Source organism: Rutidosis leptorrhynchoides, chromosome 2 (genome assembly GCF_046630445.1).
Source record: "Rutidosis leptorrhynchoides isolate AG116_Rl617_1_P2 chromosome 2, CSIRO_AGI_Rlap_v1, whole genome shotgun sequence".
In the NCBI taxonomy this organism is placed as follows: domain Eukaryota; kingdom Viridiplantae; phylum Streptophyta; class Magnoliopsida; order Asterales; family Asteraceae; genus Rutidosis; species Rutidosis leptorrhynchoides.
This window is the reverse complement of record NC_092334.1, coordinates 294,161,343-294,174,454: the sequence shown is the minus strand read 5'-3', so window position 1 is coordinate 294,174,454 and position 13,112 is coordinate 294,161,343.

Genomic DNA, 13,112 nt, shown 5'->3' with positions numbered 1-13,112 from the left:
TTAAGATGCTGCAAATATGGAAAACATCCAACTAAATTTCGTGTATGTTTGTATTCGCCTACAGGAATTGGGGCAATATCACCCACCCACGAGGATACTTGGGTCTTCCTTCCTTTCCATCAAAGAGCTGCAACACATAAATGATCAATTGCATAAGGAAAAGCTTCGAAGAATGATCTACGACAATACATCATATCTGTTCTGCTTGGTTTACAATATGCTGACACGAAAGTGCAAAATAGATGTAACAATTCTGGCCTAGTCTTACAGAAATAGCTCAGTTTGGGATATATTAATCTCTAACAGTTACAAAGAGGTTAAGCTACTAGATGTAATCAAGCTATATATTTCATGGTAAGCAGTTAGAGGGCCACTGCCTTGAAAAATTGTTCATATTAACCCACCCAACCCAATTTGTCACCCTAAACAAAACGGTAAAAGACTCTTGGTTGTGTATTAATTGAACAGGTAATTGTCTGCATCTCTTCGCTTGCATTTTGCAGGGATAACTTCTATGGAATGAGGAACCTCACACTTATGAAACCCAAAAATTTCTTGCCTTTAATTAATTTTAATTATTAAAGCTATATAAATACATAAGAAAAGTTTACTCCTGCATCCATCCATAAGGAATGTCATTTAAGACCAGATTAATATGATCACAAGAACAAGTATTAGCATGAGATGGTAATCCGGGTTCAAAAGGGAAACTAGATGTGTCAATTTTGACACATTGGTTTTATGAATGGATAGATTTGGGTTATGTTTTATCTCAAACATGTTAAACAGTCAAAACTTACCAAGAAGTGTTCCATAAAACCTCCTATATCAGTTAATTTAAAAACTTAGATTATTATCGTAATAATATAGTTTTGTGAGCAAATCTAACACAACTTTTATAATAAAAATCGTCTTAGAAATGGACAGTGGTTACAGGTCAACCAAACCTGACCTCCTATGACCAGCGCTAACAAGTTGTCAATTTTAATACGAACCCAATTTGACCTGTTACCCAACCCACTTTACCGGCCCATAATGATACCTTGAATTAAAACAAAATGAGTTACCAATTTCTTCGGAATGCACAAAACAAAAATTGTTAGTCCGTCAGATAAAAGTTTTAAAAAAAAAATTACCCTTCTAAGACGTTGATGCTTAGCCAGGGCCCAATTAGTCATATTCGAAGCACCAACCACGAGAAAGATATTACCTGCAATGGTGTCTGTCGTGATATTGAACTCTAACCACTGAAAAATCTCAGTTGTGTGATTTGTACAGGTTACAACATTAAACAAAAACCCATGTGGAATATGGTAATCCTTCATTCACACTTGAGCTGCGAAGATTTCTCAGTATAATGTGACAAAACAAGTTTGCATTGCAGAACAAGCTTTTCAACCTAGTTGCACGGGCAGGGTCAGGCAATGTCTTGAAAGATAGTATTTCTTTGCAGTTAACAGAATTCACAAGTGACCTAATAGAATATCAGTAGCAGCAGCAGCATCAGCAGTAATATGTACATTCTGTTATTTAAAAGTTTGTGGGATCTTATATTACATGTTTGTATGTATGATCTTGGTATCACATTCTGGTATTTAAAAGTTTGCAGGATCTTGTATGTTTTTACTAAACATGGTTAATATGCAAGCAAAAGTAGCTACTGTTTTGGGTTACAAATATTAATTGAAGCTAATACAGTATGTACACAAAAGTAGATGTTTGAGATACTTAAGTGGTGGTACTGCTACTGTCATCATGTTTTGGTGTGGTTGCACTTGCCTGAACAACATTTACACACAAAAGTTAGTCTTCATTTACTGATTGGCTAGTCCTTTCTTTATTATGCTTTTGTGGGGATATCTGCTTCAATATGCATTTGATAGATTGGTAGTTTGTTATGTATACTTAAAAACAATTGTCTATATACCTTCTTGATCCTACAGTTTTGTCTCTTACCAACTCCCTGTAACTTCCATCTAGTTGCTCAAGACGTTCTAAATGCTTATGTAACGTCTTATTCTGAATCTCCTTCAAGGATGCCTGCAGACAAAGGTGGCAAATAACACAACAAAAAAAGGTATAATATATAGAAGTAAGAGGCAGAAGCTTGAAAAGGGTCAAATGGGAACTACTCAAACAAGGCAAAAGGTAAATACTAGTCTTTCAAATGCTTGCAATCTCCTGCATCATTTTACTTGAAAGACTACTATATCATCATAATAGTGTAAAATACTTGATCATAAATTTACAATCAATACATAATTATTTGCAAATGAGAAAAACTGGGCGAAGAAGAGATGGCTAGTTGGCATGTGTAGAACCATTAGATAGCCAAAAATTTATGAAACAGAATTTGAAGGCTAGCTGCTACTCAGATAGCTAAAAACGAAATTATCAACTAACATAATATTGATAAAGTACGATAAGTCCCTACATTTTCTTTAAATTTTTCAAAAGAGACAGGGACACCCCACTCTGAATCTCGGGTAATACAACGCTGCTTCAATCCTTCTTTCAGCCAAGCACTGACATGGTGCATGCTGATGTATTGGGGAGTTCAAGAAACAAGTGATATGTATCACGGATTCGAGGGCTAGCTACTCACACATAGAACAATTCCTCATAAAACCAAAAATAGCCAAACACCTGCTGCATTGTATTCTCATTCAGTTTCTTAAAAATCGCTTGGCAAACTTTAGTCTACTCTGGAGCTGAAGTTCTTCCAATTTCATGAAAACATATACAGTAATATATTAAACCAATTATACACGTCTAAACGAATCGTATGATACCTAAAATTACAAAACGACGGTAACTAAAGTTATCTATCTACACAAACACTATAACACTAACATATCATTCTTATTTACTATTCTGTAATTCATAAACCATTATGAAAACACTCAATTAGTTGTCACAAATTTCTTTAGGAGTACAATTCCCTTCCAAAGCTTTAGTCTCGGTAGCCGTTCCGTATTCATCAGTACCGCATACGTAAATAGCGTTATATGATCTCAATCTACAATACCTGGCAAACACATCTGCACTTAACACACACGCCGACATGCAAAATAACAAATTACAAATTAAGTTCAAAGTTGATTCAATCTTTTTCTCTCTCTACCTCCTTTTCTCAATCGACAAGTACGGGTAACCAGGGAGTAACCGGTTCATATATTACCCTAATGGGAATTGGGCTGGCCTCTTTAATTTTGGGCCACAAGAAGCTATTTTAGAAAATAAAGGGACTAAGCCTACTGACCCTTATATAAAAACGAAATTAGGCCTACACCTATTGGTCAGCCCAAACTTAAGACACATACAAATCAAAGTATAAATGGGCCTGTTAAAATTGGGATTAAGAAACCAGGCCAGAATAAACTTAATAAATGTAAGTCAAATATCACTAGGACCATTAAGTCCAAACCGAGTATTTCGTGTCACAACATGTTTTCCGTTCTAACTAGAATACAAGATAGTAATGTGTCAAAATCTAATGTAGTTTCAAATAATCAAAAATTCACTTCGTGGATTTTTGATTGTGGGGCAACGGATACCATGACATTCGAGAAAAAAAAAGATATTATTTTTGAAACTAAACCTAGGAAAAATAAAGTACAAACGGCTAATGAGGAGATTGTTCAAGTTAAAAGCGGCGGAACTATTGAAATTTCACAAACTATTAAACTACCTAATTGTCTATATATTTCAGCTTTATCTCATAAGCTGTTATCGGTAAGTCATGTTACAAAAGAATTAAACTTTAAAGTCCTAATGTATCCGACTTTCTGTATCTTGCAGGACATCCGAACGGGACTAGTGATTGGACGTGGCACTGAAAAAGGGGGGGGGGGTTATATTAGGTCGACGAAGTTTCTCAACAAGGTACCGTTTCACTTGCTCACGGAACACCTTCGAGTGAAGCTTGGTTATGCCATTGAAGGTTGGGTCATCCATCAGCCGGATATTTACATACTTTATTTCCTAGCTTTGTTCCGTCTAATGTTAATTTAGATTGTGAAACTTGTATTTTGGCCAAGAGCCACCGAAGTACGTTTAAGCCTAGTAATTCTAGAACAAATGTACCTTTTGCGTTAATTCATTCTGATGTATGGGGTCCAACTTCAGTTAATGGGGGAAAAAACCTTAGATATTTTGTATTGTTTATTGATGACTGATATCGGTCAAAAAGTCACATTTTTACCCAGAATATTAAGCCTTAGAACAATAAAGATTCAAACTTTGTCGGAAAAATTATTGCCTTTTCGGTTGATTTTGTAGATTAAGTGATTACGAAGGCGATGTAAAAAGAATCAAGTAAAACTGAGCTAAAACGAAGATTCTAGAGCGAAAACGGTGAATGACAAGAAATCAAGTTACGATCCAAAGAATTTCAGCTGACCAGGCAGCCAAACGGCATGTCTGGCTCACAAACGGCCTGCCACACGCCCTAATCAAACCCCTGCAAACGGCCCCTGCAAACGGCTTGCCAAACGGTCTGCCAGCCGTTTGCAGGCAAATTTCAAGTCTATTTAAAGGGATCTCTCCATCCATTTCAACACACACTCAATTTGTAATTCACTTTATATTTTCAAGCTTTTAGTTAGTTTTTAGTAGTAGTTAACTTAGCTTTTATTTTCCGGAGGATATCCCGGCGAGTCCCTGCGATCTCGGGCAGATTTCTTCAGCCTTTTCAGGTTTTTATCCGAAACGCTTGTCTTTTGTATTAAACATGTGTTCTTACTTTTTATGTTTAATAATGCGTTTCGATATTACCATGATAGCTTAATTAATCTGTATGTTGCCATGATAGAAGTTTGGGCTAGCCTAATTATGTTAATTTAATATGATTACTATCGTAATACTGAACTAGGAAGTCTGATAGGTTTGTATACTAGCATCTTAAGGATTGACCAACCTAGGTTGTGATCAGGACTTGTCCACCTATATGAAATTAGCTACTTCATAGGATTAAGACCCCTGGTTATACTGTATCTGAAGATTCTATGAACTCTGTATGGCTGGAGTTCCCGAGAGGCATCTAATGCGCTTTTAGGACACGGAACTTAGGAATTGAAACATGAATGACCTAGTATGCCTATTTACTGCTCCGGAGAGACTTCTTAGGAGCTGTTAAGATCTAGTTAATGCCTTCACTGTATGACTAAAGTTTATTGCATGTTCTTGTTTGATTGTTGCCTTAGGACTAAGTCATATCAACTTTTTAGGTATTTATTAGGTTTCTATCTGCTTTACTTTCAGTATATCAACTGTAATGCTGTATAATGCTTGAAATGATATGATCTCATTAGTATGATGGAATGGTTGTTAGTTTTCATTTAAGTTTTGCCAACTTAAATCGACGGACTCCTTCCGTTTGTGATCAGTGTTCAATCAACACTGCACGTTGTTATTAAGTTAACCAAACTGATAACGAGGGTTAGGATTAGAGCTCAACTCACTAATAAACCTAGTACTTTACTAAGGATAACCTCCGAGGTGTGATGACCCGGGAATTTTTGACCAAATTTAAACTTAATCTTATATGATTTCGACACGATAAGCAAAGTCTGTAATGTTGAGTCTCAGAATTTTTGAACTGTTTACATGGATAACATTTACCCTTCGACTGTTCTCAACGATTCACGAACAACTACTTGCAAATAAACATGTATATATTTATATATGTATATATATATAATAACTTAAAATAAATTAATAATATACAATTTAATCGTTAGAACTGAAAATATAAAATAATACACGATATATCACTCCGTGTAAATCTGTCGGTAGAGTGAAGACAAGAAGGTTACGAACTGTTTTTTTTCTTTGAATTATTGTTTCTCACTGTTTATCTCAACTTGTCATTTGAGATTATGATATTTTATTATATATATATATATATATATATATATATATATATATATATATATATATATATATATATATATATATAGTGTTTGCATTTGCATCTCACTGTTTTACTATGCGTTTATTAGATTAAATTATTAAATTGCCATAATATTAATTTTAACATAAGTGTTTACAACTTTCCAAGATGTTTTATAAAGAAAGATTCACTTTTTATCTAGTAATTTCTGAAGTAATCATATTCAGTATTTATAAATGAAGTATTGAGTTGAATTAAAATAACTAGAAATGATGGGAGGTGACTTAACAACTAATCACATGTGACGTCATAGAACTTTACTAAATGGCACCTATAGTGCAAACGTACTGAGATATATGCATTGATCCTATAGATAACTTGTTTTAAGAATATTGACAATTTGACTGTCACCATTTTCGCCACTTAACTCTATCTTGTATTCGTAAATTCACAGTGTCAGACGTGATTTTTCCTCCTATGACCATATTTTATATGAAAAGTCATCATCTAAGATACTCTCACCTAATAAGAACTTGAACATTACTTGTTTATCATTTTATATATATGTGCATGTATTCTTCTGTCAGTGGTCAGATTAAAAGGCAAATACCTAGAATGACATGTGGGCCAAGACCGAATGAAAAGATGTTAAATATTCTTATTACAAGGGGAATGATTCCAAACTTACAGATCCGAGAAGATACTTAGATGAAAATATATTATAATCTAATTTCCTTAAACTATAATAAAAATAACTAAACCAACCATTCATCACCATCAATTACCATCGAAACTAACAGCTGAGGTTGAATTAAATCAAACAAAAATACAGAAGCAAAGCTCCAAACCATTACCGATCACAATTGCTGCTACTTAGATGTTTCGGTTTCTGCTGGAATCAAAACAATCATTAATTTTTTTTTATTATTTGTTTCTTCTTCGTGAACCTCAAAACCATCGAAATTGTACCACTTTCAGTCCTTCATTACTACCATTCTATCTCTCCCTGTTCTAATTCAGTTCAACACGAAAGTTATGGTTTACAAAAGACTGCTACACACTACATCCCTGCAAACAATCGTTTACAACATCAAACCATCAAAAGTTATGAGAATACAAAGAGAATTATATTACCTGTCACCATCGAGACTCATTTGAACATTTCTACAACCAGTAATAAACATTACCACCACCAAATACCTTTCTTGATTCCTGCATCAGTTGATCAAAACAAGCCTCAAATCATCGAACATATTTAACTACTGATGCTAATTAAGATTGATTTCTGTTTCAACCGTAGCAACTAACATCTGCTACTTTATTTCAGTTTCTCTCAGGTTAATGATACAACACCTTTCAAACACCACCATTAACGTTATTTATTTATTTATTTTTCTATTACCTTGGTCTTTTCGTTCCTGATTCTTTCCGTGTCGCCAACTGTTGTAGTTACAGACTGTAAATCGACACAAAACCACCACCATTTGATCAATGTCCGATGGCTACTGATACACAACAAATTCTGTTCCTACTTCCTTCGTTATTACTACTGCTGTAAGTACAATGGCTTTTACAGCTGCAACTATACTTGTTTATCATATTTCCTGGCAAGATAACTAAATTTCACATTCGTTTTACAATTACAACTACAATCTTATTATCATTATTGAACACAACTAAAATTATTATTTTCGAAATTATCCAACCAAATCAAACAAATAGATTACATAATAATAAATCTGAATGAATTGATTTTAAAAACTTACAACGGGCGATGATAATTGATAAAAAATATTCCATTATATAAATAGGTAAGTAACTAAATAAAGAAAACACCAAATACCTATTTGATCCATTACAGGACCGATTCCATGGTCGATTGATTACAAATTGATGAAGCCTCGAATATTACACACCGTGATACTTAATTTCTTCTTCCAAAGTTAAACAGACATCCACCTAAAACCGACTGATACTTTGATTAATTGTTGTTACTCGATGATGATGATAATTTAATGATGAATTGATGATGACGATGAATCTAATAATAATAATAACGATTAACGATGATAAGAAGTGATGACGGTTAATGTCCGATGATGGTGGATGATGAAACGATAGATGATGATAATTGATAAAGTTTGAATCGAGCTGCTCCTTTATTTATTTTTTTGCTGTCAAACCCTACCAAATCCATTTGATTCGTTTCAATTTTTTTTAAAAACCGTAAACCCTTTGGGTTATAAAACGGACTGTCTGACGACCTGGAAAATTTTAACTTATTTTAAACCAATTCTATATATGATTTCGTCATGATAAGCAATGAATTTTGACAAGTTTTAAAACTTTTAAAAATGAGTTTTATACAAACAATTGACCATCCATTTGTCCGACGATTCACGAACATCATAACTTGTATTAATTATATACTTATGTATATATATGGATATATATGGATTATATCTAACTTGAATATATGATAATTAAGTATCTCATTAAGTATATTAACAATGGGTTATATATATAAAATGAGACTACTAACTTAAGGGTTTCGAAACATTATATATATGTAACGCTTAACGACGTAATAACCCTTATGTTAAAATGAATATATATGTATTGTATTAATATGTAATATACACACTTTTGAAAGACTTAAATACTTGTACTAACATATTTATACTCAACAAATATAGCTATACTCATATTCGCATTCGATTTTCTCAAGAATTCTACTCGTATTCATACGGTATTTATACCCGTATTATACACAGTTGCTAGATGTATTTACTATTGGAATATACCAATAGGAAAACATCATTTTCAACCTTTTATCATGGAAAATGACATCTTTGTTATTATATATGACTCATGAGACATGTACTATATACAATTTCTAGATGTATTTACTATTCGTATATACCAATAGTAAAACATCATTTTCAACCTATTAATCATGGGGAAACATGTTTAAACATTTCTTAACTTCTAGTATTAAACTTCTAGCTCAAAATTCAACTTAGGAATCCCTTTATGAGGAATCAAAAATGACGCCTAACTACATACACACTTAACCATTTCCATTTCAATTCTAATCCACATTTCTTACTCTATAAAACACACATTTGAAATCTCTTCTCAACCTCCTCATCTCAGCAAAAACCCATCATAATCTAGCTTCAAAAACAATACATAAACACCATAGAAAGAATCACTCAAGAACACCTTCAATAATCACTTGATCATAAAATCGTTTACATATTCGGACTCCTCTCGAAGACCTCTACACATATATACCAACAATTTCTTGATTAGGGTAAGTTTCAAAAACTCTAATTTTTGGGTTTTCATATTTTTGTTACATTTTAGGGTAGATATAGTGTCTAGTGCTCAAGTCCTTGTATGTATGCATGATAGTATTCGTTAATTTGATCGTTTGATGACTTTTTGATAAATCACGAATTTGTATTTGATGGTAACAGAAATTTAAATTTTTAAATTGCATGATATTATGTGATATTCAGAATCCTCATGAAAAACTATTGATTTTAGGCTTTGGATTCGCTTGATTTCGCTTCCGTATGCTTATGATATGACCGTTTGAATTATCGTTGTGTTTTTATACTTGATCAGAAAACTGGTATTGACGGGTCACGAATTGTCTTATGTGTTGATTACCATTGGATAGAAAATTCAAAAAACACTCAGGTTACACTAGGATATCATGTCATTTGCTTGAGTAAAACTCGTGTTATGCCTAATCGAATGAAAATGTAGATTTTTCCAGCACATGCATGAAAACGGAATTGTATGCTAAAATGTATTGACTTCTGAGATGAGATCTTTTCATATTTGAAATATACACAGAAATTAATTCACTTTTCGTGTAGATATCATGGTCTAATTGTATCTATATCTTCGGCTAATTGCATGCGAAAGTGACTAGCTAAACTAGGATCGAATCTTCCACTTGTTCTCTGATTTGTACTCTGTGGTTTGTGTTTTGTGAATTAACATGAATGCTTCTGGAATATGAATCTTTACATGATATGTGATATATGTTTAGTTTATTGAAACCTCTGAAAACTTATTCATTGTGCACACTAGGGCCATAGTTTTGGTAATTTCTGAAATGAACTGAAACAGGACATCCAACTTTATTGAATAAACTGTACCAATTGGCTAAACCAAAGTTACTTATTTTTAGATATGTTATATTTTGACTTGTCCTTGAACCATGTCCACTGACCTTATATTAATTCCATGTCCCTAGCTCCGGTTATAGCCATTACGATATCAGTGCGCGGTCAGAAACTGATTTAGTAAATGATAAATGTACCCCTTCTGATTCCCGACTTGTAGACATAGTATGAGACCCTGGCTAGACTTTTTGGAATCTATTTTGAGTCTATTTGTGATCTGGAGTTTGCCATGTTACCATTAATTTTGTGCTATGAGATATTATGCGAAGTTTGCTACATATACATGAACGTTATGCATGACAATAAACTATGATTGTGTAATTGACCATTTATGAACTAAAACGTGTTGTTTGACATATGTTTGACTATTTGACCAAGTTGAGTAATATTATGAGATTTTGACTTGTGTTAACCATGTTGACTGTGTTTGACTTGCGTTTGACTTACATTTGACTTACTTTGACTTGCGTTGACTTTTGCTAAATTTATGAGTCGGACTTGAGCAATAGGACTATACTTACCCTATGGACTGACCTAGCTTATTAGACACTTATTGACCAACATATGTTCTCTAGTTTGAGGTCTACGGTTACTTGCATTCCGATATTCGATCACATTTCTGTGATTTATTTCTGAAGTTGTCAGGTGAGTTTCATTTGCTCCCTTTTTAATTGCTTTTGCAATATATATTTTTGGGCTGAGAATACATGCGCTGCTTTTATAAATGTTTACGAAATAGATACAAGTACTTAAAAATATATTCTACGTTGAGTTGTACCACTGACATACTTCCTTGTAGCTTGGTAACTACTATTTACATGTGGTATTGTAAACGCGAATCCTGTTGATAGATCTATCGGGCCTGACAACCCCAACCGGACTGGACGACCAGTATTCAACGGTTGCACAGTACTTCGTTTCGGTGACTACACCTGGTACGGTGTAGTGAGATTTCATAATAAAGGGAATATGCGACGTGATTAAATGTTAAGTATGGTTACCAAGTGCTCAACCACTTAGAATGCTTTACATACACTTGCGAGTGTATTATGTTTATGATTATGAAATCTTGTGGTCTATTAATATATTGACATAATTGATACAATAAACCTATGAACTCACCAACCTTTTGGTTGACACTTTTAAGCATGTTTATTCTCAGGTACGAATTAAGTCTTCCGCTGTGCAATTGCTCATTTTAAGGACATTACTTGGAGTCGATCATCGCAATGGGACCAAATGTTAATGACTTCGTCCAGATGGATTAGGACGGGTCGTTTCAGACTGGGTCATTAAACTTTGAATTGGGCTGAAATAGTATGGGATGCAAGGGAAATATTGTTGGCCCGAAATAAAAATGAAGAAAAGAAATCGATAACCATATAGGTTATATATTTGTTCGGTAATATTAAAACAGAAATAGATAAAAAAAAGAGACGGTTCATTATGGTTGTGCCTAACCGAGAGGTCGCGGGTTCGAGCCTGGACTGAGACGTTATTTTTATTTAAAAGGCCTTATCTTGAGGTAGCTATATTTATTATTATTATTATTATTATTATTATTATTATTATTATTATTATTATTATTATTATTATTATTATTATTATTATTATTATTATTATTATTATTATTAATGTTAGTATAACACTTATCATTTTTATTATTAGTATTATTATCGTTAAATAATAAATTTTTTATTAATATTAGTAACATTAATAAGCATTATGAATATTAGTAATTATTATTATTACCACTAATAAAAGTAGTAGTTATCAACTATTATTATCGTTATCATAACCCTAGTTACAATTACAATTATAATTATAATAATAATAATAATAATAATTATTATTATTATTATTATTATTATTATTATTATTATTATTATTATTATTATTATTATTATTATTATTATTATTATTATTATATTATTATTATTATTATTATTATTATTGTTATTACTAATATTATTATCAAAATATGTATTATTATTAAATACAATGATTATTATTAATATCTTTATTAATCTCAAAAAATACCTTTTAAGCAGATAAATAATTTTGTACATAAAATATACTTATTACGTATACTATAATTATATTAAAATTTCACATAACTATATATATCAAACTTACTAATATTATTTATATAAATACTTACAAATAACAAACTATTGATTTTTAAATATAACATTTAAACAAGTATGGTGTAACGACCCGAAAATTTCCAACCAAATTTAAACCTTAATCTTTATATGTTTTCGACACGATAAGCAAAAATTTGTAATGTTGAGTCTAGAAAGTTTGAAATCTATATTTAGGTAATCAATTACCACTTGACAATGCCTGACGATTCACGAACAATTATGTGTAAATAGATGTGTATGGAATTTGATATATTACTAATATTATTGTTATTATTATTAATATTAAAATTAGTGGTAAAATTTTAATTTTGAATAACTAAAAACTATATTGATATTATTATTATGATTACTTTTAATATAATAAGTATTATCTTGATATTATTATTATATTATTATTATTATTATTATTATTATAATTATTATTTATTAATATTATTTTAAGGAAAAATTGTACGTATGAATTAAAATTTAGTGCATCTTCATCAAAACTGTAGTTGAATTTCACTTTCAAATTTTACTTTCTTCTATTTCAAATTGATTCTTGTCTCTAATGTAATTAGATATCTAAAATGAATCATCAATATAAACAAAAATTTTAGGTATCGAAATCAAATAAGATACGACATCCGTTGGCTTTCACTGTTTGTTTTAAATTATACTTCTGTCTTCATCTTTTGATCGAATATTCTGTCGACGCCAATTTGATTATAAAACAAACGAGTGCTACATGTATTCACACAATCATTTAACTTTCTAAACTCTATATCTTTGTAGTAAAAACTTCAATACCTTCATCCCCATTGACAACCATCACGAGTGCTATATGCTCGAAACCATTCACTACTATATAATTCGTTTGCTCTCTCTAGA